Source organism: Schistocerca cancellata, chromosome 7 (genome assembly GCF_023864275.1).
Source record: "Schistocerca cancellata isolate TAMUIC-IGC-003103 chromosome 7, iqSchCanc2.1, whole genome shotgun sequence".
Lineage (NCBI taxonomy): Eukaryota > Metazoa > Arthropoda > Insecta > Orthoptera > Acrididae > Schistocerca > Schistocerca cancellata.
The window spans coordinates 349,892,552-349,917,090 of record NC_064632.1 but is presented as its reverse complement, the minus strand read 5'-3'; the positions used below and the strand labels follow the sequence as shown (position 1 = coordinate 349,917,090).

At 44.3% G+C, this 24,539-nt stretch overlaps 1 protein-coding gene across 10 annotated transcripts in view; it reads right to left on the bottom strand.

Moving 5' to 3' along the window:
* LOC126092574 (proton-coupled amino acid transporter-like protein pathetic) overlaps positions 1-24,539 on the bottom strand; it is a 235,089-nt gene that overhangs the window by 43,630 nt on the left and 166,920 nt on the right. The window contains exon 1 of one of the 10 annotated variants that reach the window (XM_049908259.1): positions 6,011-6,211. The exons of the other annotated variants lie outside the window; for them this stretch is intronic. The gene's annotated coding sequence lies outside the window, so the exon portion shown is untranslated. Of the gene's footprint in view, positions 1-6,010; positions 6,212-24,539 lie in introns of those variants that run through there. 10 annotated transcript variants of the gene reach the window in all.

Sequence of the window (24,539 nt, the reverse complement as noted above, 5' to 3'; positions counted from 1 at the left end):
AACTACGAATCCAGATGCAATCTTTGGTTACACCCTCGCTCATAGATCGAAACAGGATACATTTCAACAGTGATGGTTGTTTCCTGTCCCGACGCCCCAAGCCATCCGTGGTCGCAAACGACACCACTGGTGGATGACAACCAGCGATGAGGAGATAAGGAAGGCTTCCTAAACCAGCCGTCGTCCTTGGGTAACTAGCTTTTGCTTATTAAAAAACGGCGCAGATAACTGCGTGCCGGTGCCAAGATATCTGCATACCAGCCAAGCAGGAGCCGCAGGGCAGCACTCCATACGTGCTGACGTTCGAAGCCGGAAGATTCAAGTGAAGACGGTCTGTCACTCGAAGTTTCGTGGGCGCTGTGGAGGAAGCTGCGTTTTGCTTACACAAAACTGAAACGTACAATAGTTTCGCGCAAGCGTTGCAGATATTGTGAAATAACCATTTAACTAAAGCAAATATCCAAACTGGTGTGTTTTCACTCTTAACGAGGTTCCTCATTAAACCTTCCATACAGGAAACAGTACTACCATAGTAGAAAATAACAACATGAACTATTTCAGGTGCTGGCCTCTGTGGCCGTGCGGTTCTAGGCGCTTCAGTCTGGAACCGCGTGACCGCTACGGTCGCAAGTTCGAATCCTGCGTCGGGCATGGAAGTGTGTGATTTCCTTAGGTTAGTTAGGTTTAAGTAGTTCTAAGTTCTAGGGGACTGATGACCACAGATGTTAAGTCCCATAATGCTCAGAGCCATTTGAACCATTTGAACTACTTCAGGTAAAAATTCTTCCATTGTTGTCGTAGCATATGTTGTATTGAATTTTTGTGACAAGATGATATTGTACGATATTTCAGTACTTGTGAACTGATTAACACAGGCACTGCAATAACGTATTTATCTGCCGATCAACTTCCATGTACGTCTGATCTGTGCGGGAATATACATAATGAAAGTACGAGTACAGGGACGGGCCGTAGACGCGTGGTTGGCGACATATGGTACTTTGGGTCTGGCCGTGAGTCGTATACGGATAGTCTAATGGTAGGCGACCGCTCGTGACAAGCGGGAAATAAGGGTTCGAATCCCCGTCCGGCACAAATTTTCACTGTCGTCATTCCATTCTACACTGATGATTGTCCTTGTTCGCAATTGCGAATACATTTGCTATAGATAATACTGTGTCTGAAACAGAAAGTTACCTGGACTTGTGTCTTAGTTTGGCACTCTCATGTAAGTTGTAAACATTAGTGAACTGTATGTTGCTAAACACACTGACTGGTACCGTTTTGCGATCGATAAGGCGCCAATGTTTTTCTAATCGCAGATAAAAATTGCCAACTCTACTGAGGTGACTGATTTCACTCCTGTCATCACCACTGGAAGTAACTTTCGTCTCAATATCTAGGTCATTAACAATGGATCCCTCGTTCGCATGGAGATGGATGGGGAAAGGTAGCGGCTATCACATTGCCAAATGATTCATCCCGACATTCAAGGAATTTAGTGAACCTACGAAAACGATAAATCAGCACGATCACAAGTGGAGATGAATGTCGCTCCTCTGTAAAAAGATTCCACCATCTTTGCATTTGCTGAAGTAGTTTAGCGAAATCACGGAAACCTAAATCAGGGTATTCGGAAGGAGATTGGATACCTCATCCTCGCGATTAAGAAGCGAGCCTGTTAAAAAAAAAGCGCAACCTCATTTGACTTGTCCCTACTGTACAATACTGCGTCAGTTACCGGTTAGTAAGAAACTGTGTTTGTTTCTACTATGACATCGCCGTGTACCACGTCTCATCGCTAATACAACAGATGTATGAGGTACACTATGTATAACAAAGGGTACGCACGTTTCCGAGTCAATTAGTTTTCTTACCAACAGGATTAGGAAGCGATGCATCCTAAATCAGTGGGCAATTCTGTATGCACTACGATCGTGTTTTCTTGAGGAACTTCTTGGAGATAGCTAGAATGATGCTTTCATCGCCTGAATATCCGCCGGCCGCGTTGGCCGTGCGGTTCTGGCGCTGCAGTCCGGAACCGCGAGGCTGCTACGGTCGCAGGTTCGAATCCTGCCTCGGGCATGGGTGTGTGTGATGTCCTTAGGTTAATTCGGTTTAAGTAATTCTAAGTTCTAGGGGACTTATGACCTAAGATGTTGAGTCCCATAGTGCTCAGAGCCATTTGAACCATTTTTGAACCTGAACATCCTTAAGTGATTTGATGCACCGACATCTCTTATTTGTAGATTGGTTGCACAGATGGCACACGCGAATGCTCAACTGGAAAGCTACTCTGCCTGAGGTACGTGTACAAGAACTTTTTTTAACTTCCTCTTGCTTGTTTCGTGCAACGTCACAGGCGCACAACATCAAAGCAATGCTGTCTAGTGTATAAGAAAACAAACGTTTGCTGTTTTCCTGTGCTCTAGGAGAATATCGCGACAAAGTTACCACGAACAAGTTTAAGGCGCAACATCTTCTTTCAAGTCATCACATTCACAACGTGGTATCCTGTTCATTTGCAGAATGAAAGTCTCCATTTAATCAGTGAAATAACTGGATTGACCCTTATGTTCTGTACAAACATTCATCGCACACGTACTCGTACATGTATAAATCCTCTAAAGGTTGTGTCAGCAAGCAATGTAAACAATAACAGAGACAAATGGACAAATGTATACAAACAACCCCGCTCTCCTGATACAGGCAGTGCGAAAGGAAGCAGTCCAAGCACGTGTGGCTGCCAGAAGCTGGTAGTGGATGACGTAACGAACCAGATCAGCGAGTCCTCGGAGAACTGTCCGAACAGGTTCTGTGGCCACCAGTGAATGGTATTCAAAGATTAACTGAAGAACGACACACTCGCAGCAGCAACAGCATTTTTTTTTTTTTTTGCCTGGTTGAAGGTTGTTCATAAATTAGACAAAAATCAGCCAACAGGTAAACATTCTACTGTGCCACAACAACAGACATAAAATTACAGTGGTCTGTCTGCAGTTTGGGATTCTATCAGTTCAGATCAAAAGATCGAAGTAGACAAGGATTGAGCCCGAAAACTACACTGTCATCCTACAAGTAACTACATGACCATTCCCCTTAAGAGATTTTAGGAAAATACTCGGAAAACCTGATTCGGAATGCCCTGACGGAAATTTTAATCCCTCTCTTAATGGGAATCTAGTTTCACAAAATTTTCACCAATTAGCTCTGTGTACATTGTTCAAGTTACCGTTCTTGGTTGATAAATACTTCATCACAACTCCAAAAAAGAAGACGTTTCGAAATCTAATTGCGTATCAAATTGCCGAAATGATAAAATTTCACCTAAATAGTGTTATTAGCAAAAAATGAATATGGAACCCATCGATATTACACATATTCTGTTAAACGCTATTGACTTTTGTATAGATTCTTGGAGCTAGAGGCTGTACAGACATGCTCAAACGTAACCAAACTCATTCATATTTACGAATCAGCTCCACATCCCATCTACACTCCGTAAGCAATCTCATGGGGTGTGGCTGAGGGTATTAATACCATTATTGCTTCGCCTCTTTTTTCTGTTCCCTTCATGAGTGATGCGCGGGACGAACGGTTTACGGTAGGACACCGTATGAGCTCGAATCTTTCGCAATTTACCTTCATGGTATTTTCGCGAGATATAAATATGAGGAAGCAATATAATGGGTGTTTGCTGACTCTTCAAGGAATTTTAATAACAAAGCACATCGTGATCCACAACTCCTGTAGTTAGCGTCTTTCACTGGTGTTGGGTGAGAATCTCGGTGCCTCTTTCGGCAAGGAGCCCACGCTGACATTCAGTACTCAAGTATCGGTCGAACGAAGGTTTTGTACGCTACCTCCTCCGTGGGCTGACTATGCTTCTTGAGGATTTTTCCAATAAATCTGTGAGAACGCCAGATGGCCAAGCGTTTAGCAAAAATATCATTCTTGGCGCGGATCGGGTGAGGCATGAGCCACTTGTGTTAATGTAGTTTCCAGGGAGCGTTTGGCGCAGCGGAAAGAGCACAGAACGGTAATCCGAGAGTAGTGGGGGTCGAGACAATGTGTGGAAACATTTTTATTTTTTTATTTACAGTTTTTACCTTTCCTTACACTGCATATACACCGAAATAATGCTCAGTATGTTGTACTTACTCATAGAATGCATGGAAACGAAAGGCAAAGTAAAATTTGGGATTGCAAACATCTTTCCAAGAAAGAATTGTAATGCAAGCGTAAGGAATTTAGTTAGCGGTGGGTTGCTCCCTAAAAGTTCGACGACAGAAGTTTTAATGAATGTAAACCACTTTTTTCTAGAATCTTTACAACAACCACGTAATTGTAAAAAGAAGCGATGCCGATAAAATTACTGCTACTTCTACTTTTGCATCGAATATCACCCCAGCACATGTGCAGCGTCAATTGCAAAATATTAAAATTATCTAATTTGGCATATGAAGTTCTCGTTTCCGCTCTGCAATCCCTTTCTGGAAATTTTATTTGCAATCTCTCATTTTCCTTTGCCTTTTCTTTCCACATCTTTTACGAAAATGCTAAAAATACAATCTCTGGCCAAGTCCTGCATATGCCACAAATTCGAATAAAATCGCTGATGACAAGTAAGCATGGTCTCCCTGTCCAATCTAGTGTGTAGCATCTGTCTTTCCTACGATTATTTTGGGTTTTCCTTCCTAAACAAACTGATTCAAACGCATATTCCCACATATTTAATGCAGGTAACCGCATCCAGTGATTGTTCCACATTCGCGTTATCATACAGTGACAGGTAGCTGTGTTGGTTGATTGGCTGATTTGGTGGAAGAGACCAAACAGCGAGGTCATCAGTCTCATCAGGAAGTAAGGGAAGAAAGTCAGCCGCGGCTTTTCGAAAGGACCATACCGGCATTTCCCTCAATCGATTTTTGAAAATCACGGAAAACCTAAATCATAGTGGCCGGACGCGGGACTGAACCGTCGTCCTCCCGAATGCTAGGTAGTTCTGTCTATTTATCTGTAATACATTACATTTTTATTTCTGTTCAGCCTCAACTACCAACCTCTGCACCGAGTGTTGATCCTCTGCCGATCTTCTTACATTTCGCTACTGTTTTCAGGTGTTGCGACTTGTCCACAAAAAACAGCGTCTTCTGCCAACATCTTCATGGAACTTCCGACGTCATTCGCTACGCCATTTGTGTATATTATGAAGAGTGATGGTCCTATAACAGTCTTCTATGGTACACCCGAAGTTATTTTTCTGTATGAAAATCTCTACATCTACATCTACGTGAAATCTCTCTGTTAAAAACGAACTGTTATTCAAATGGCTCTGAGCACTATGAGCCTTAACATTTGAGGTCATCAGTCCCCTAGAACTTAGAACTACTTAAACCTAACTAACCTAAGGACATCACACACATCTATGCCCGAGGCAGGATTCGAGCCTGCGACCGTAGCGGTCGCGCGGTTCCAGACTGAAGCGCCTAGAACCGCTCGGCCACACTGCCGGGAACAAAATGCTGTGTTCTGTCCGAAAAGAATTCTCCAATAAAATCATAAAGCTGTTCCAATAGTTCGGCAAGGCGACTGTGCGGCACTGCATCGAAAGCCTTGCGGCAGTGAAGGAGGTTGAAAGGAAGGAAAGAAGATGAGAGTTTACGGTACTGCTGACTTCGAGGTCATTTAATGACGGAGCACGCGCTCGGGTTGTTTCAGTGATGGGGAAGGAAATCGGCCTCAAAGGAACCATACCGGCATTTGCGATGAGCGATTTAGGGAAATCAGGGAAAACCTAAAATCTGGATGACCGGACGCGGATTTGAACAGTCGCCATTCCGAATGCGAGTCCAGTGTGCTAACTACTGATCCACCTCGCACCGTGTTGAGAAGAAACGCAGCATTAACATGGGAGCCGGTATCTACTGCGTTTTGGGTGTCGTGAACACGGTGGTCACATAATAACGACGATACAGCAACTTCTTCAAGATAGTACAGTCGTACTCACCCAAACCAGATGAAACAGACGCTGTAGCCACCTTTGTGTTATGAAACAGAAGCTACAGTCAACCAGTCAGCACAGCATTTCAGTTAAAACTGATGCTGCGGCGACACTGGCCGGAAACACGTGGACACACACACAAAACACGTACTACGGGGCACGGAATCAGGTCCCTCCGCCGCACATTGACGTCCAGCCGCTTGCAGCTGGCTGGTACTCCGGTCGCGCGACCACTGACGCAAGACGCCGTTCTGTCAGTCGCGTTGAGTCACGGCCGACTGCTCTCCGCCGTCCCCCTCCTCCTCCCCCACCCACAGCGTGACTGCCTCACACACATACACTCCTTTTCTTCGCGTAGGCCGACTAAGGTGCTTCCGACAACAAGTTCTTTGTTGGCAGTGCCCGCTCTTGCGCTGTCAACCACCTGCTGCCGCTGCCGGTTCTAAGCGGTTGGGAGAGGAGAGGTTGGTCCTATCCTTCCGCGGCACTGTCTTCTCTTCCTCCAGAAGCAATTATACTCGAGCGTTTCAAAGCGCCACGGGGAAGGGGAAGGTGAAAGTGGCGTTCTCGAGAAGGCAGCTTCTGGGTAACTTTCTTCCTTGACTGTTATAAGCTAAATGCTGGACGGATTCTACGAGTACGTCTCTCCTCCAAACTCTCGCCCGTTTATAAAGTGGGAAACCCACAGACAGGAACAAAGGTTAGGAAAATTCCACACATCGACAAATTGTGTGGATTCCTATGGGGCGCAGGTCAAAGCCGCGGTTCTAGGGGAGGGGCTCAGTCTTACTATCACAACCCCTCCCCCCCGCAGATATTACTTGCTGTTACCTTCAACGCAACAGAGATGCCTTCATGATCGGTAAGCTCGATTATTCCAAGGATAGTGTAAATAATTTCAACACTATGCAGCGAGTAGTTTATAGTTGACAGCCGTTTGAATTCGTCAATGTATCGACTGCGGCTGAAAACCGACCTTCGTGCTATAATTAAACATTTTCGTTTGATATGTTGGACTGCCAGACAAATCAAAACAGAATGGGATGAACGTCACACGCACTCTGCATCATCATTGAAGTGGTTCAAGTGGCTCTGAGCACTATGGGACTTAACATCTGGAAGAACTACTTAAACCTAACTAACCTAAGGACATCACACACATCCATGCCCGAGGCAGGATTCGAACCTGCGACCGTAGCGGTCGCGTGGTTCCAGACTGAAGTCATAATTGAAGATCATTTAGTTTTGAATTAATGAATTTAAACGTGATCAGTGAAGCACCGAAGAAGAAGCGCGCTTCGGCTGAGGTCACCACAAAGGAAACCACTGACAAAATCTATGATACGGTAGTGCAAGACCGCCGAATAAAAATTACTGAGACTCTAGGTATATAAACTGAGCGAGTGCATAAAATTCTGCTTGGAAAGTTGGTTATGAAGAGGCTGCGTGTGAGATGGGTACTGCGATTGCTCACAGTCGACCAAAAGCTCATCGGCATATTTCAGTACAGCGCTGGCTGCCTTTAATCGCAATCCGTAAGACTTTTTGACCCAATTTGTGACTTCTAATGAAACCTGGATCTATCACTACATACCAGAGTCAAAACTGCAGTCACAGCAATGGGCAATGGTTGGTGAAAGTGCACCGAAGAAGGCAAAGACTACTTTGTCATAGATTACTTGGAAGAAGGGAGAACCGTAAGTGGATCCTACTATGATTCATTGTTGGATCGTTTTAAACTTGAGATGGCTGAAAAAAGACCAAGGTTAGCACGCACAAAAGGGGTCTTTCACCAGGATAATGCACCATCCCGCATGTCAGCGATGGCACTGATGAAAGGCCGTAACTTGGGCTTTGAATTGGTTCCTCATCCAACCTGTTCACCAGACTTAGCCCCAAGTATTCTTCCTGTTCCATAACTTGAGACTTTGCCTTGGTGGGAAGAAATTTTTATCGAATAAAGAAGTGATACTTGCAGTCAACGAGTATTTTGGAGAATTTGAAACAACCTTTTTTCCTATGCGATCAAAAAGATGGAGGATCACTGGATCAAGTGTATATACGAGGGCAGTTCAATAAGTAATGCAACACATTTTTTTTCTCGGCCAATTTTGGTTGAAAAAACCGGAAATTTCTTGTGGAATATTTTCAAACATTCCCGCTTCGTCTCGTATAGTTTCATTGACTTCCTACAGGTGGCAGCGCTGTACGGAGATGTTAAAATGGCGTCTGTTACGGATGTGCGTTGCAAACAACGGGCAGTGATCGAGTTTCTTTTGGCGGAAAACCAGGGCATCTCAGATATTCATAGGCGCTTGCAGAATGTCTACGGTGATCTGGCAGTGGACAAAAGCACGGTGAGTCGTTGGGCAAAGCGTGTGTCGTCATCGCCGCAAGGTCAAGCAAGACTGTCTGACCTCCCGCGTGCGGGCCGGCCGTGCACAGCTGTGACTCCTGCAATGGCGAAGCGTGCGAACACACTCGTTCGAGATGATCGACGGATCACTATCAAACAACTCAGTGCTCAACTTGACATCTCTGTTGGTAGTGCTGTCACACTTGTTCACCAGTTGGGATATTCAAAGGTTTGTTCCCGCTGGGCCCCTCGTTGTCTAACCGAACACCATAAACAGCAAAGGAGAACCATCTGTGCGGAATTGCTTGCTCGTCATGTGGCTGAGGGTGACAATTTCTGGTCAAAGATTGTTACAGGCGATGAAACATGGGTTCATCACTTCGAACCTGAAACAAAACGGCAATCAATGGAGTGGCGCCACACCCACTCCCCTACCAAGAAAAAGTTTAAAGCCATACCCTCAGCCGGTAAAGTCATGGTTACAGTCTTCTGGGACGCTGAAGGGGTTATTCTGTTCGATGTCCTTCCCCATGGTCAAACGATCAACTCTGAAGTGTATTGTGCTACTCTTCAGAAATTGAAGAAACGACTTCAGCGTGTTCGTAGGCACAAAAATCTGAACGAACTTCTCCTTCTTCATGACAACGCAAGACCTCACACAAGTCTTCGCACCCGAGAGGAGCTCACAAAACTTCAGTGGACTGTTCTTCCTCATGCACCCTACAGCCCCGATCTCGCACCGTCGGATTTCCATATGTTTGGCCCAATGAAGGACGCAATCCGTGGGAGGCACTACACGGATGATGAAGAAGTTATTGATGCAGTACGACGTTGGCTCCGACATCGACCAGTGGAATGGTACCGTGCAGGCATACAGGCCCTCATTTCAAGGTGGCCTAAGGCCGTAGCATTGAATGGAGTTTACGTAGAAAAATAGTGTTGTGTAGCTAAAAGATTGGGGAATTACCTGGTGTATTTCAATGCTGAATAAAACAACCCCTGTTTCAGAAAAAAAATGTGTTGCATTACTTATTGAACTGCCCCTCGTACATCAAAGGAGACTACGTTACGAAGTAAGGCAAGTTGTTTATGGAAAATACATTTTTTCTTGCTTTTTTTACCAGATTTATCAAGCCGCCCGCATAATAATAATAAAACAGTACATGCAGTGTTTTAATATAACAATTTGTTCACTGCAGGACGTAGCACATCGATTTTGGCATAACATTCATTTTTAGAAATATAGGAAGTGAAAAGCGTTTAAGAAATGAAACGTGCGTATGAGATTTTTGACCGGAAGACCACTTTCGGGACGTCCGGCCACCGAGCGCACATCTTTTTATTTGACGCCATTTTGCGACTTGCGCTTTGGTGATGATTAAATGACGATGAGTACTACACACGCATCCAGTCCCGAGCGGAGAAAATCACCGGCCGGTCGGGAATCGAACCAGAGCCCTGTGATAGGTCAGCAACGCTAACCAGAGGTCTATGAGATGCTGGCAGCGTTTAAGAAGCATATGTGTCACGCCATTAATTTAAGAACTATAGTAGTAACAAAAGCCCACAACTTTCCCGACGTCATAATTCAGCAATATACAGGGTGTTACAAAAAGGTACGGCCAAACTTTCAGGAAACATTCCTCACACACAAACAAAGAAAATATGTTACGTGGACATGTGTCCGGAAACCCTTACTTTCCATGTTACAGCTCATTTTATTACTTCTTTTCAAATCACATTAATCATGGAATCGAAACACACAACAACAGAACGTACCAGCGTGACTTCAAACACTTTGTTACAGGAAATGTTCAAAATGTCCTCCGTTAGCGAGGATACATGCATCCACCCTCCGTCGCATGGAATCCCTGATGCGCTGATGCAGCCCTGGAGAATGGCGTATTGTATCACAGCCGTCCACAATACGAGCACGAAGAGTCTCTACATTTGGTACCGGGGTTGCGTAGACAAGAGCTTTCAAATGCCCCCATAAATGAAAGTCAAGAGGGTTGAGGTCAGGAGAGCGTGGAGGCCATGGAATTGGTCCGCCTCTACCAATCCATCAGTCACCGAATCTGTTGTTGAGAAGCGTACGAAAACTTCGACTGAAATGTGCAGGAGCTCCATCGTGCATGAACCACATGTTGTGTCGTACTTGTAAAGGCACACGTTCTAGCAGCACAGGTAGAGTATCCCGTATGAAATCATGATAACGTGCTCCATTGAGCGTAGGTGGAAGAACATGGGGCCCAATCAAGACATCACCAACAGTGCCAGCCCAAACGTTCACAGAAAATCTGTGTTGATGACGTGATTGCACAATTGCGTGCGGATTCTCGTCAGCCCACACATGTTGATTGTGAAAATTTACAATTTGATCACGTTGGAATGAAGCCTCATCCGTAAAGAGAACATTTGCACTGAAATGAGGATCGACACATTGTTGGATGAACCATTCGCAGAAGTGTACCCGTGGAGGCCAATCAGCAGCGGATAATGCCTGCACACGCTGTACATGGTACGGAAACAACTGGTTCTCCCGTAGCACTCTCCATACAGTGACGTGGACAACGTTACCTTGTACAGCAGCAACTTCTCTGACGCTGACATTAGGGTTATCGTCAACTGCACGAAGAATTGCCTCGTCCATTGCAGGTGTCCTCGTCGTTCTAGGTCTTCCCCAGTCGCGAGTCATAGGCTGGAATGTTCCGTGCTCCCTAAGACGCCGATCAATTGCTTCGAACGTCTTCCTGTCTGGACACGTTCGTTCTGGAAATCTGTCTCGATACAAACGTACCGCGCCACGGCTATTGCCCCGTGCTAATCCATACATCAAATGGGCATCTGCCAACTCCGCATTTGTAAACATTGCACTGACTGCAAAACCACGTTCGTGATGAACACTAACCTGTTGATGCTACGTACTGATGTGCTTGATGCTAGTACTGTAGAGCAATGAGTCGCATGTCAACACAAGCACCGAAGTCAACATTACCTTCCTTCAATTGGGCCAACTGGCGGTGAATCGAGGAACTACAGTACATACTGACGAAACTAAAATGAGCTCTAACATGGAAATTAAGCGTTTCCGGACACATGTCCACATAACATCTTTTCTTTATTTGTGTGTGTGAGGAATGTTTCCTAAAAGTTTGGCCGTACCTTTTTGTAACACCATGTAGAGTGATTTTGCTAAATGGAGATGAAGTGGAGAAAACGATCCCCGAGAAGATAAGCAGCAAAAAAGGTCGTATGGACATATGGCCTGAAATGCTTTACCACGGGAGATACAGCCACTTGAATGTGGAGATAAAAGGTCTTCGATCCCGGGCATCAGCACTAGACAGGTGGCCCCCCGGGAGCACGGGGTAAGCCGGACGACCGTGTGGAACATTCTCCACAACTGCCGCTATCAGTATCACTTGCAATGCGCGCAGGCCTTATTACCTACGGCCTTGTCTTCGTAGCCACGACCGTGCTGGGACTTCTGTCATCCATTCTATTCACAGATGAGGCTACGTTCACGACGAGCGGTATCGCAACCTTCACAACATACACTTGTGCGATACGAAAAGTCTTCATGATATGGTGGCAGCGAACCGTCAGCACCGATCATGCCTCAATGTGTGGGTGGGAATTAATGGCGATCACCTCATGAGACCAATGATCCATCCACGACGCCTCAAAGATGACGCATATCTGCACTTCCCGTATGTAAACTGCTACTGCTTTTCGAAGACGTGCCACCGAAGGCAGATACTACACGATTGTGTTCCAGCTCACTGCCCTCTTGAGTGTAGAGCTAAAGCACTAGTACAGACAGAACACTCCATTTGCCTGTCTGCTATCATCTGTGGTTCAGTCACTGAAACCTACACTGTCAAAGATCGTTGCGACGGGATCTTCTCATGAAATTTCAATCACCAGTTTTCTCTTCCGAATGCGAAAACATTCTGTTGGCACCCACCTACATGGGGAGAAATGATCATCACGATAAAATAAGAAAAATCTGGGCTCGCACAGAAAAATTTAAGTGCTCGTTTTTCCCGCACGCCGTTCGAGAAAGGAACGGTAAGGAGACAGCTTGAAGGTGATTCACTGAACCCTCTGCCAGGCACGTAATTGTGAATAGCAGAGTAATCACGTAGACGTAGATTAGGCCCCCTATTTTACCCCCTTATGGGTTGAATTTCAAAAAAACAGTGACGTGTATGTTTTATTTCTATTAGAGAAGCCAAATACAAATTTTCATAGATTTAGCTTCAAAAATGCTTGTACATGAAATATTTCCATGCAATCTTTCATCCCCGTTCCCCCCCATACGGGTTGAATTTCCAAAAACTGTGAAACTTATTTTTTTATATCTGAGAAGCCAAATTTAAATTCCCATAGATTTAGCTTTAAAATTCTTCTATAACAAAATTATTTTCTACAAAATTCATCCGCTATTGCATTTCCCAAAAAAAAGCACGTATTTTGTTATTTCTAACCGATAAGTCAAATATCTTATGTCCATAGATGCAGCTTTAAAAACACTTAAGTACTTTAATAACATGTCTAATAATATGAAAAGGTAGTCTCTCATCCATGAAGCCCTTTTGCCTATGATAGTTAAGTCTCTTATATGTTGAAATTTTTCACAAATTGTAAGTTTAAGGGCAAAATCTGCACGCAATGTCAGAAGCCGGTTAAAAATTTTTTCTAACGATACCTCATTCGCCACTGTACGATCAGTATGTGTCGAGAAAAACAGATGTCGATTTGAGACGTTATATATAACATATTTGGATCCTAACAACCCCGCTGTCGCGTGGCGCTACCCGAACAGCAGCTACGACTACTTAATGTTAAACGCACACAACAACCATCCCTGAGTTGCAATTCTTAAATACTTTCTCCTGTTAAATACTCTTACGGAGCGTCGCACCGGTAACTAATATCCATTCCGAAACAATTGACGCTTGAGTTTGAGCTCATTTTCTGGTTGCATCGCGTGACGGACATCGATGTATTGTACCTTGCCAGAATCTAGGAAATGAATAACTTATTTGGTGTATGAATATCATATTTTAGTTGAAAAGGGGACAGCATAAGCGATGACATTTAAGGGAAAGCGTGCTTTTTTCGCGCTTTTTTTTGTTATTGTCGACTTTGAAGAGCCCATAGAAACCAGACCATACATAGGAGAAAAATTTCCCTTGCACAGTTTTTCTATTTGCAAGCGGTTTCTCGTTATTTCCTGATTAGTCGTTTCATCGCTATACTGCCAAACGCAAGATGCTGCGATTGAGCTTACAATTGTAGCTAGTGGCAGAAAGCAAGCGTGTAAGGCTTGCACTTCTGTCGGTCCCGTTGTATGTCATCATTAATGAACACTCTCCGTGCCTTTCAGTTAAGAGATTGTAAAGTAAATGCCTTTGGACCTTAGGGGCCGCAGCGTATGTGAGGCTGTGGTGGAGCGTCGTTGTCAATACTAGGGCGGCGCCATCGTTCTAATGCGCGATAAGTGCCTATTCATGGGCGAAGAATGGGAGGGGGCAACAAAATGAGAAACTGCAAGTGAACGCTCGATATACAATCAGTTCTCAATAAATGAACAATGAACAGTACTGTATATTTTAACAGTAAATGAAAATTCGATTAGCTCGAATAAATTTTGCAGGGAAAAAATTGATAACTTGAAATAAAACACACCTTATCGATTTCGCCGCTGTCTGCAGTCTCCTTGCTGCTATTACAGTCGTCTACTTGGATCAGCGATGGTTCCAGTGCAATGGGCTCTTTGTGCATACCTGTTTTCAAATTTGTGCACATGACCCCCTGAATTCTTGCAGACACTTTGGTAAACACTTCCGAGAGTGGAGCTACAAAACTGTAAATTATCTTTTATCTTAAAACTCTTGTTCTTCTTTGCTACCATGTCTTTGATAAAGGTTCAAATAAGTTCAGTTGCGTTGAATTTGCAGTAGGCCACTGGCAACCACATAAGTTCAATTTCCTTCTCCACCAACCGCAGTGTAGTTTCCAAAAGGTATTCCTGTGAGCTCAAGCGCGGTCGCATATGTTACAGTACGACTGCTTTAGTAAATTCTTCCGACGATGTGACGTTAGATGGAAGCTCTACGTTATTGCTTCCCATCCATTCAATAACAGAATCGTTCCTCCATTTCACAGATGGATTTCGTGGTACTGGATTTATCATCGTACGGTATGGAGCTCGATCTGTAACAATCGCAGATGCGTTTGGTAATTCTTCGAGAACGCTCCTAAATCAATCTCCGTAGTGTCTGGCATTCACCTCAGAATCATAATCTGCACCTTCCTTCTGCCCAATGAAAGATAAGCCGACATTTGCACGAACTCATCTTCATTCCCAATCGATTTTTCAAGACCCGGACGGGGTTTAAATTCGTTTTCGGTCATTCCACTCTAACACTTGCTCTGCGGCAATCTTATACATTTTCAGGTGCATAAAACACTTTTTTCTGCAATCTAATCCTCTTGGAATGATTTTCGGCACACCAACTCTCATCAGTGTAATAAATAGTCCGCCCTATGTTTGGCGAGTGTCTTAATTCGCGCGAGTTCTCGTTTATTTTACTGCTACTCGGTCGTTTTCCATCAGCATGGATTTTGCTGAACTTTTTTTGTACTTGAAGCCCAATTCCCGAGTATCAGGGAAGTCTTACACTTCAGCTTTTCCAATGAAGCTGCTACTGTTGGACACTGCTTTTCGTGGATTTTCCTTCTTATGACGCCCAGTGTAAACTCGTCCAATGTAAATTCCCGTCGTCTGCTAGTACTCTTCTTCTTGGCGATACAAGACACTAATACCGAGACATTCAGAAGTCGCCTTTACCGGCTGTGATACGGAACTGGTCACACACTGTACTTCTTCGGCCTCAAAGAAAGCACGCGTAATGATCACCCTGGACTTTTCACAAGTCCGTAAGTGATTCATGGTTTCCCACAAGAACAGGGGACCTAATTATATCACGAAGACACTCTCACACGAGTGCAAAACAATGTACGAATGACAGCACAATTCTTCCTTATCTGACGGGAAGCCCCCATGTAAACACTGGAAAACTGAGCACTGAAATGGGAATACTGTTCAGAGGTCTGGCAGCATAGTATACGTCAGCACGCGGGGCGTAAGGACACAAAGCAAATAAATTAAACACTTGGCATTAGCGCTTGATGTGGTGTGTGACTGAAAACATAAAATCAGTGAAAGTCAACATTTACACTTTTTCATGTTGTTCATACATATCAGCATTAGGCGAATTACGGCATCTACATTTGTTATTATTACAACAAAATGACTACTCGGAAACCAGCAAAATCCGCTAAATAAAGAATGGTTGTAAGTTTGGACAGCGCAAAGGAAATTTTTCTCCTAATTATGGTCAGGTTTTTATGACTCCTCAAAGTTAATACTCGCAAAAAAAGTGCTCGAAAACGCACGCTTTCTCTGAAATATTATCGCGTATATCGCCCCTTTCCAACTAAAATATAATATTTATACACTAAATAAAAGGAGACAGTTGCACGATTCCGGCACAGTACAACACATCGATGATCTTCTTTTTAATAGTGATGCTCTCACCAAACACCAGAGCACATAATATGCTGTGATTAATAGTTCTAAAGTAGTTATTGTGCTATCAGGAGAGGCCTTTCAGTATTCCCTTCAGCTCCTAATGTTCAATTGTGTGTGAATTCCTAAGGGACCAAACTGCAGAGGTCATCAGTCCCTAGACTTACACACTACTTAAACTAACTTATGCTAAGAACAACACACACACCCATGCCCGCGGGAAAGTCTATTTTCTAGGAATTGAAATTGGTCACTAAAACTGGACAAAGCCAATCTGCTTTGGTCAGATGCACTTTCTACACTACTATCTTGTGCTCATTTCTCACCGATAGCGCTAAACGAATGTTGTTCTACGGATGATGCGAGAGCCGTAATCTTATCGTGTCGACGGCGCTGCTTCCTTATTTTGATGGACAGAATTCTGAACAGTCCACCGGGCGGCGGTCTCCTTGTTTCCTCATGTTGACACACGGTAGCTTCTCGGGACAATGTTCTAACTGCACCTGTAAACTGAGTAACTGATGTTATCTGTTATGGGACGCCATGTAGTTACAGTATTAATTCATCTGTCCTCTTAGCTGTCTGAGCTTTATGATTACATGGTTTCGTCCCGATATATCCTGACAAAATTCTCATGGACTTAACAGCGTCAAGTACTTTAAAATCAACGATCTTTCGACCGACAAATTCACAGTCATTGTCAAGTGCTGACTGTACCACTTGACGACGGGCGAGGAGTACTCTGTCGGTAGTCTAAGGCTTTTCAACTACTTGACGCGGCTGGAAACCCGACAGGAGTTGATCCGTTTGAACCTTATCTTCAAGCAGCGGTGCAAAAATATTTCTTACCTTTATTGTATGTACTCTTTGGCTACTTCTATTAGTTCATGTTTCCTCGTGTATTGACGGTAGCAAGTAAAGCTGCGTTCAGAAATTATTTGCCATCGATTACAGTAGGACGCGAAAAATACAACATTTTGGTAATTTAGTCTACCACAGATTCTTTGTGGATTGCGCAACAAAATTTCTCCCTGCTTCCTTACGTAATAGAAAGTGCTCGAAGTTCACAGAAGCGACGAGGTGTCTCGTATAACTAGCAAAGTGTTTCCAGTTGCGGGACAACGGACACAGGCCACACTTACGGTCATGTACATGTCTAATTCATTACAGACGCACTATAGACCCTAAATAAGAGTGTAAGTAGCCATCTTGCTATCGCCCTCATGTGATTTCGGGAAGCTACAGAAAACTATATATGGATTACTGAGCGAGGGTGTAATGGAACACATCTTGTCAAGTATGCTGACCTTTTTGGTGGCTTAAATTCCTTGACCACGTCCAGCAAACAAGGATACCCAATCTTCCTCGACAAATCATTCACGGTCAACAGCAAAAGATAAATCAAATAAGTATTAAATAGGCCAGACTGTCTAGCAGAAGATGGCTGGCTCCAATCAGGAGAAGATGCCTAGCTCTACTTCAGGTGGAGTTGATGCGTTCGACAAGATTAGGTGGACACGGAGCGTAAAGTAAAAAAAGACGCAGACTCTGGCAAAGCCAATCAAGTTTCTCACTTACTAGACACACATACGTGGATGCGAATTTTCTACGTGGAGTGGCTCTCTATTTCACCAACAACACCTACACCACAAGCAAGGACAGTCGCTAGACGACGACCATAATAATTTCCTAGGCGGCCAAGTGAGGAGCGTATTTCCTTTAGCAACTATCAGGCTTGAGTTGCACAATAGCTAAGACATTTGTTTCTCATTTAGGACGAGGTATGTTCAAATCACTGCTCGACCATGCTTTTGTAACTTTTTCTTTGTTTATCCTCCTAACTATTTCAGGTGAATGTTAAGACAGTTCCTTGAAATCAGCAACAACCGTTTCCTTTCTTCGTTTTTGTCCAGTCCGAGCTTATGTCAAATCTCTAATTACCTCACCGCCAATTTTACGTTAAATCCTAATGTTCCTTCCTATTCCCTTTCTGACGTTCTAGGCTTCAACACAACTTTAGAGTTTAACTTCGCTTTTTTTTTTTAAGAGGTGGGGTCATTCTTAGTGTGAATAATTATTCGAAAATCTACGAACTTACTACGAACCACGCCAGGACACGACTGGGGGCAAATACTACTAAGAACTCAGTTGTCTCTTGTTACGAAAGTCAGATAAACACTCATATGGTGGCTACTAAAAAGAACTACGGATCAACCCTGTGTCACTTTATTGGTAGTTAAAGATCGAGTGCTCGCAAAATCCCGATTTTCTTTTAAGGAATACAGCACCACAAAGAAACAGATATGTGCTACTACAGAATGTTATATCAATACACGGCTAATAGCTCATGTTCAGCAACGAAATTGGCTTTATTTTCACTTAATATGAACTAAAACTAATATTTCACCGAGTTAAAAGAGAAGACAACAGCTTCTCGTTAACTAATGCGGTAAAATATTGTATCTGGTCAATTCGGCAAATGGTCTTCCTCACGCCAATGATTTGACGTTTTCACAAACGGCACTATGGACCTATCGCCACTGCATCAGATGAATCTCCGACGCTCATAAATATTTCCCAGATAGCCTCAAATTACGAGGGCAATCCCAAAAGTAATGCCTCCTATTTTTATAAGTACATAGACCTGTTTATTTCTACAATCGTTTACATCAGTTTACAGCTTGAACATTTAGCTATTTTTCGACATAATCACCATTTCTGTCGACGCATTTTTGTAGACGCTGTGGCAGGTTTTGTATGCCCATGTCATACCAGCTCGCCGCCAGCTCCGCGGCTTTGACGAAGAGGAATGCCGCCACTGGCGTGGTATACCCAAGTTTAGTCACCCGTGAAAGTTGTCCTGTTCGGCTGCAAAGCGGTGAAGAAATGCGCAGGAAGTATCAACTCATTGCCGCATGTGACCCTCAGTCAGCATGCGTGGCACCCATCTTGCGCACACCTTCCGGTAGTTCAATGTTTCCGTTAAAATTCTGTGAGCGGTGCTTCGGGAAACCTCAGGAACCAACGTGCAGAGATTATCCAGGGTGATCCGCCGATCTTCACGCATGCTTTGCTCAACCTTCAACACTGTATCCTCAGAAATCGACGGTCTCCCGCTCCTTTGTTCGTCGTGAATTTCGGTCCGATCAGCTGCAAACTCTCTACACCACTTACGAACATTTCTGACATCCATGCACGACTCACCATACACTTCCGTCAATTGGCGATGGATTTCAATCGGCGCAGTGCCCTTTGCGTTCAAAAACCGAATAACTGTGCGCAATTCGCACTAGGCGGTAACATCCAACGGGAGATCCATTCTCAACGGCTGCCAAGCCAAGACAGCGCCTCAGTGCAGTGTGCGCATGTTTACACACAGCGCGTGAAGCACTCTTCATAACAGTGTGACCAACTGCCACACAAACAGAGTTCTGTACTTATTAAAAAAATAGGCGACCTTACTTTTGGGATTATCCTCGTACTACCTGGGATTAAAACATGTAGAGTTACTCTAAAAAGTGCAGCTCGGCATGCAGCACTAACAACGCCGCACTTGGTAGCCTTGACGCTACTAAGATGTTACTGTGTTGCAACGTGACATCAGTGCGCCTCGATAACACCTTTTACAGGCAGTTTTTGAGCTACTGCCTCCCCTCTTCCCCCAAAAATTCGGATTTCTTGGTCACAAAAAATAACTAACAAATGACAAAAAACAAGGTGTCTGGCAAGCATGTAGTTTGAAGATCGTAGTTTGAAACCGCGAAGGAAGTAATTTTTTTAATGCACTACATATAAAAGTATATAGGGATGAGATATCTACGAAAAGAATCACTGCAGACAACACTACCATTCTGGCGGAAAGCACGGGAGATTTTGCAGAACGGTCAAATACACTCCTGGAAATTGAAATAAGAACACCGTGAATTCATTGTCCCAGGAAGGGGAAACTTTATTGACACATTCCTGGGGTCAGATACATCACATGATCACACTGACAGAACCACAGGCACATAGACACAGGCAACAGAGCATGCACAATGTCGGCACTAGTACAGTGTATATCCACCTTTCGCAGCAATGCAGGCTGCTATTCTCCCATGGAGACGATCGTAGAGATGCTGGATGTAGTCCTGGGGAACGGCTTGCCATGCCATTTCCACCTGGCGCCTCAGTTGGACCAGCGTTCGTGCTGGACGTGCAGACCGCGTGAGACGACGCTTCATCCAGTCCCAAACATGCTCAATGGGGGACAGATCCGGAGATCTTGCTGGCCAGGGTAGTTGACTTACACCTTCTAGAGCACGTTGGGTGGCACGGGATACATGCGGACGTGCATTGTCCTGTTGGAACAGCAAGTTCCCTTGCCGGTCTAGGAATGGTAGAACGATGGGTTCGATGACGGTTTGGATGTACCGTGCACTATTCAGTGTCCCCTCGACGATCACCAGTGGTGTACGGCCAGTGTAGGAGATCGCTCCCCACACCATGATGCCGGGTGTTGGCCCTGTGTGCCTCGGTCGTATGCAGTCCTGATTGTGGCGCTCACCTGCACGGCGCCAAACACGCATACGACCATCATTGGCACCAAGGCAGAAGCGACTCTCATCGCTGAAGACGACACGTCTCCATTCGTCCCTCCATTCACGCCTGTCGCGACACCACTGGAGGCGGGCTGCACGATGTTGGGGCGTGAGCGGAAGACGGCCCATCTTCATGGAGACGGTTGCGAATGGTCCTCGCCGATACCCCAGGAGCAACAGTGTCCCTAATTTGCTGGGAAGTGGCGGTGCGGTCCCCTACGGCACTGCGTAGGATCCTACGGTCTTGGCGTGCATCCGTGCGTCGCTGCGGTCCGGTCCCAGGTCGACGGGCACGTGCACCTTTCGCCGACCACTGGCGACAACATCGATGTACTGTGGAGACCTCACGCCCCACGTGTTGAGCAATTCGGCGGTACGTCCACCCGGCCTCCCGCATGCCCACTATACGCCCTCGCTCAAAGTCCGTCAACTGCACATACGGTTCACGTCCACGCTGTCGCGGCATGCTACCAGTGTTAAAGACTGCGATGGAGCTCCGTATGCCACGGCAAACTGGCTGACACTGACGGCGGCGGTGCACAAATGCTGCGCAGCTAGCGCCATTCGACGGCCAACACCGCGGTTCCTGGTGTGTCCGCTGTGCCGTGCGTGTGATCATTGCTTGTACAGCCCTCTCGCAGTGTCCGGAGCAAGTATGGTGGGTCTGACACACCGGTGTCCATGTGTTCTTTTTTCCATTTCCAGGAGTGTAGAATGGACAGTTTTTCCCCTCTCCCAAAAAGTAGAGCGGGTTGTTTGATGTCCGTTCCATTAAAGAGCCAGGGTTCTCTTCGGCCCATTAAGAGGCAAGCTGATGGAAGGGTGGAATGGTTTTCATGTGGGAGTAAATGGAGAGGGATTACCACTTAAGGCAGTTGCTTAACCACCAAGCAATACCTGGCGAAAACCTTAGTCGGAACGAGAGTACGCGTGTGTGTGTGTGTGTGTGTGTGTGTGTGTGTGTGTGTGGTGTGTAATGGATTCGCATGGTGACAATGATTTTACTGTCATTAATCACCCTCATCATTTTCTTTGGGTATTTCTGGACGGTGTACGTAGGTAAGTTACGTAATCGTTACATTGATCTTATGAGTCAACGAAGATAACAACGTACAAAGCACTCATGTATGGTAGTGGAAATATCCAAACAGTGCTACAAGCTGGTACGCAGCAGCAAGCTTTTAGCGTCTTTATCTCCCCGAGTACGATCGCAATTATTAATACTGTCGCCCCACCTCTTTTTCTCTTATCGTCGTCAAAGTTAATTTTGTCTCACCATAAAATGCCGTTTATACACTGAGGCATGTGACGTCGCGACTGGCTAGCTCCATTTTCATCATCACCAGAAAGTTGAAGCCAGGTGCGTCCACTGTGCGCATATACTGTCACGTACTCCGTATCTACTGCGTTGCGCAGACAGCAATACCAAGGTTAGGCAGCTGTCCATCATCAGTCACAGAAAATAAATGAACTGCTCTGGAGTTTCTATGAATAAATTTCTTGCCTTTCTCAACATTTAAGCATGAAGACTAAGTGGCAGCAACACTGAAAAGACTGAGTTAAGATAACCGTCATATGATTTTTCAGGATTGAAACAAACCCTTGTCAACCCCCCTATAACAGTAAAGTGTGGCATTAATAACACATTCTGTTTCATTTTACTGGTTCACTACAATAGAGCAGAATAAAATGAGTAAGGCGTATTCAATAGTATGTACTGAAAGGTAAAGGTTGATAGGCGAGAGAGATATTTCGAGTTCAACGGCAATATTCAGTTGACTTCAGCGAGCACTGTATTAAAAGAAGTCAAAAGAGAAGATGCCATACTTGGAAAAAGCCATTGTGGCACGAGAAGAATATTTAAATTAGTCACTGCTTCAAGGCACATTCAGGTACAAATAGTGATTCTCGTCATAGGTGGCATTCGCCTGAAGTCAATTATGCATACGACGGGCAACGTTAAATCAAGACGGCGATTAGATACTTGGTACTTCCGAATATGAGCGCAGGGCCTTAACCATTGTGCCACCTATTTCTCTACGATCAGTGTGAGGTCTGATAATGACAAAAATATACAAAAGAAAAGAAAGTCACATTGGATCTAGGAAGATTCTGAAAAATAAAGATATCATAGAAACTGCTGACCTTGCGCCTATAAATGGAAGACAAAGAAAAGATTGAAATACAAACAAAGATTACACATTCGTGCAGTTTTCAGACCTGGCGAGTGACAGCGACAATATAAATTGAAAATTTATTTTCGATTTCCTGTGAAAAAAAACTGAAAATATCGAATTGAGAAAGATGAATAATCTATTACAACGAAGAGGGAGTCATTACTTCTGGAAACCGGGACAAGCATATTCGTCTTAGGAAAGATAGAATATATAGCGTCGCAGGTTATCGCCATATCTCTTTTACTTCTTACTCTAAAGTGCGCGAAAATTACAAAGTACAGAAAGAAATGTAGCCGATCTTTGTGGATATGTAGAACGATGTGTAAGGAATAACTGATTCAGATAGCGACCGACATGCCTTCTATCTCTCTATCTCTGTTGTATAACCAGAAAGATCAACGCCGCACCACGCTCACTGACTGGAGGAGACATCAGACGAGATGGAAACATGAAAACAATTGCCAGTATCACTTGCCCACTTTAAGGGGAACATTAGCGGCAAGTTAGTTACAATAGGGCAAAATGAACTGTCTCCAGAAAATAGATTTTCTCGTAATGATATATTGGCTCTTAAACGGCGCGCAACAACCGCAATGACGCTTGCGTCGAAATGGTGTACGTATTCCTGACACCTACCTGAGAGCCACGTGCGGGGATTGTCGCAAGTGCGGCACTTGTAAATTTGGTTCGGGTGAGGTGGCTCTTTAAAATATTAAATTCTATTGCATCACAGCAAAGGGCGAAATTCTTTCCATAAAAAAAATTAATAACTTCCAGGAACATATGTATCTATGTTTATCACTTAGATATTTCGCTGAAAACCAGCACTCATGGTAATCTTATCAGTTGTCTCTCGGTGGCTTTAGACACGCCTTAGCATTGTTTCACAGTGTGACGATGATCCACCAAACAGGCTTCTTCCCAGATTATCTGTATTGGTAGGGCAGATTTCACGACACACAATCCGGAAATTAAAACGACACACAATCCGGAAATTAAAACGACACACAATCCGGAAATTAAAGGATGTTGATGGACTTTTACTTAGATCCATTGCCAGTTGGAAGATTTCCGCAATAATCCATACAACAATTTACGTGTTAAGCTTCCGTTTGCAGCAAACTACATGACTATGTAGCATAGTTCTTTGGAAATAAGTTTCTGTAATCAGAGAAAGATCTTATGCTCACCCTGTATAGTAGCTTTTGCAAACAATGTATTCGTAAACATACTCCAGAGGCTGTTTTATGTAATGTGGCACCTGTAACACTGGATCCATACATATTATAAAAGTGTGTGTGTGTGTGTGTGTGTGTGTGTGTGTGTGTGTGTGTGTGTGTGTGTGTTCAACATCCCTTCCTAAACCGATGGACCGAATCAACCAAACTTGGTACACATATCCCTTACTGTCAGGTGACAATCGCTGTTGGGGTAAGAACCTCCTACCTATCATAGTTCAAGAGATATGACGCCATAAACAGTGAGATGCGTGAAGGACTACCACATCATCCATGACGTTTAAATTTATTACTTCTTTGCTACTAACTGTATCCGCATGACATATAGTTCAAAAGATACGTCGTCATAAACGCTGAGATATGCTACAAATGCCGCATCGTGCATGAAGTTTTAATTCATTTATTCTTTAGTACTAAAACATTCCTACAGTCGAGTAACTTACGGAAATTCCTGACACGACAGCGCTTTCGACAGCTTTCAACTGCCAAGCGCAAACGGCTGTAGGCGAAAACAGCTGTCTGTAGAGCTAAGAAGAGGCGTTGCCATAGAGACGTTTACAAAATCGCTTTGTAGACATGCG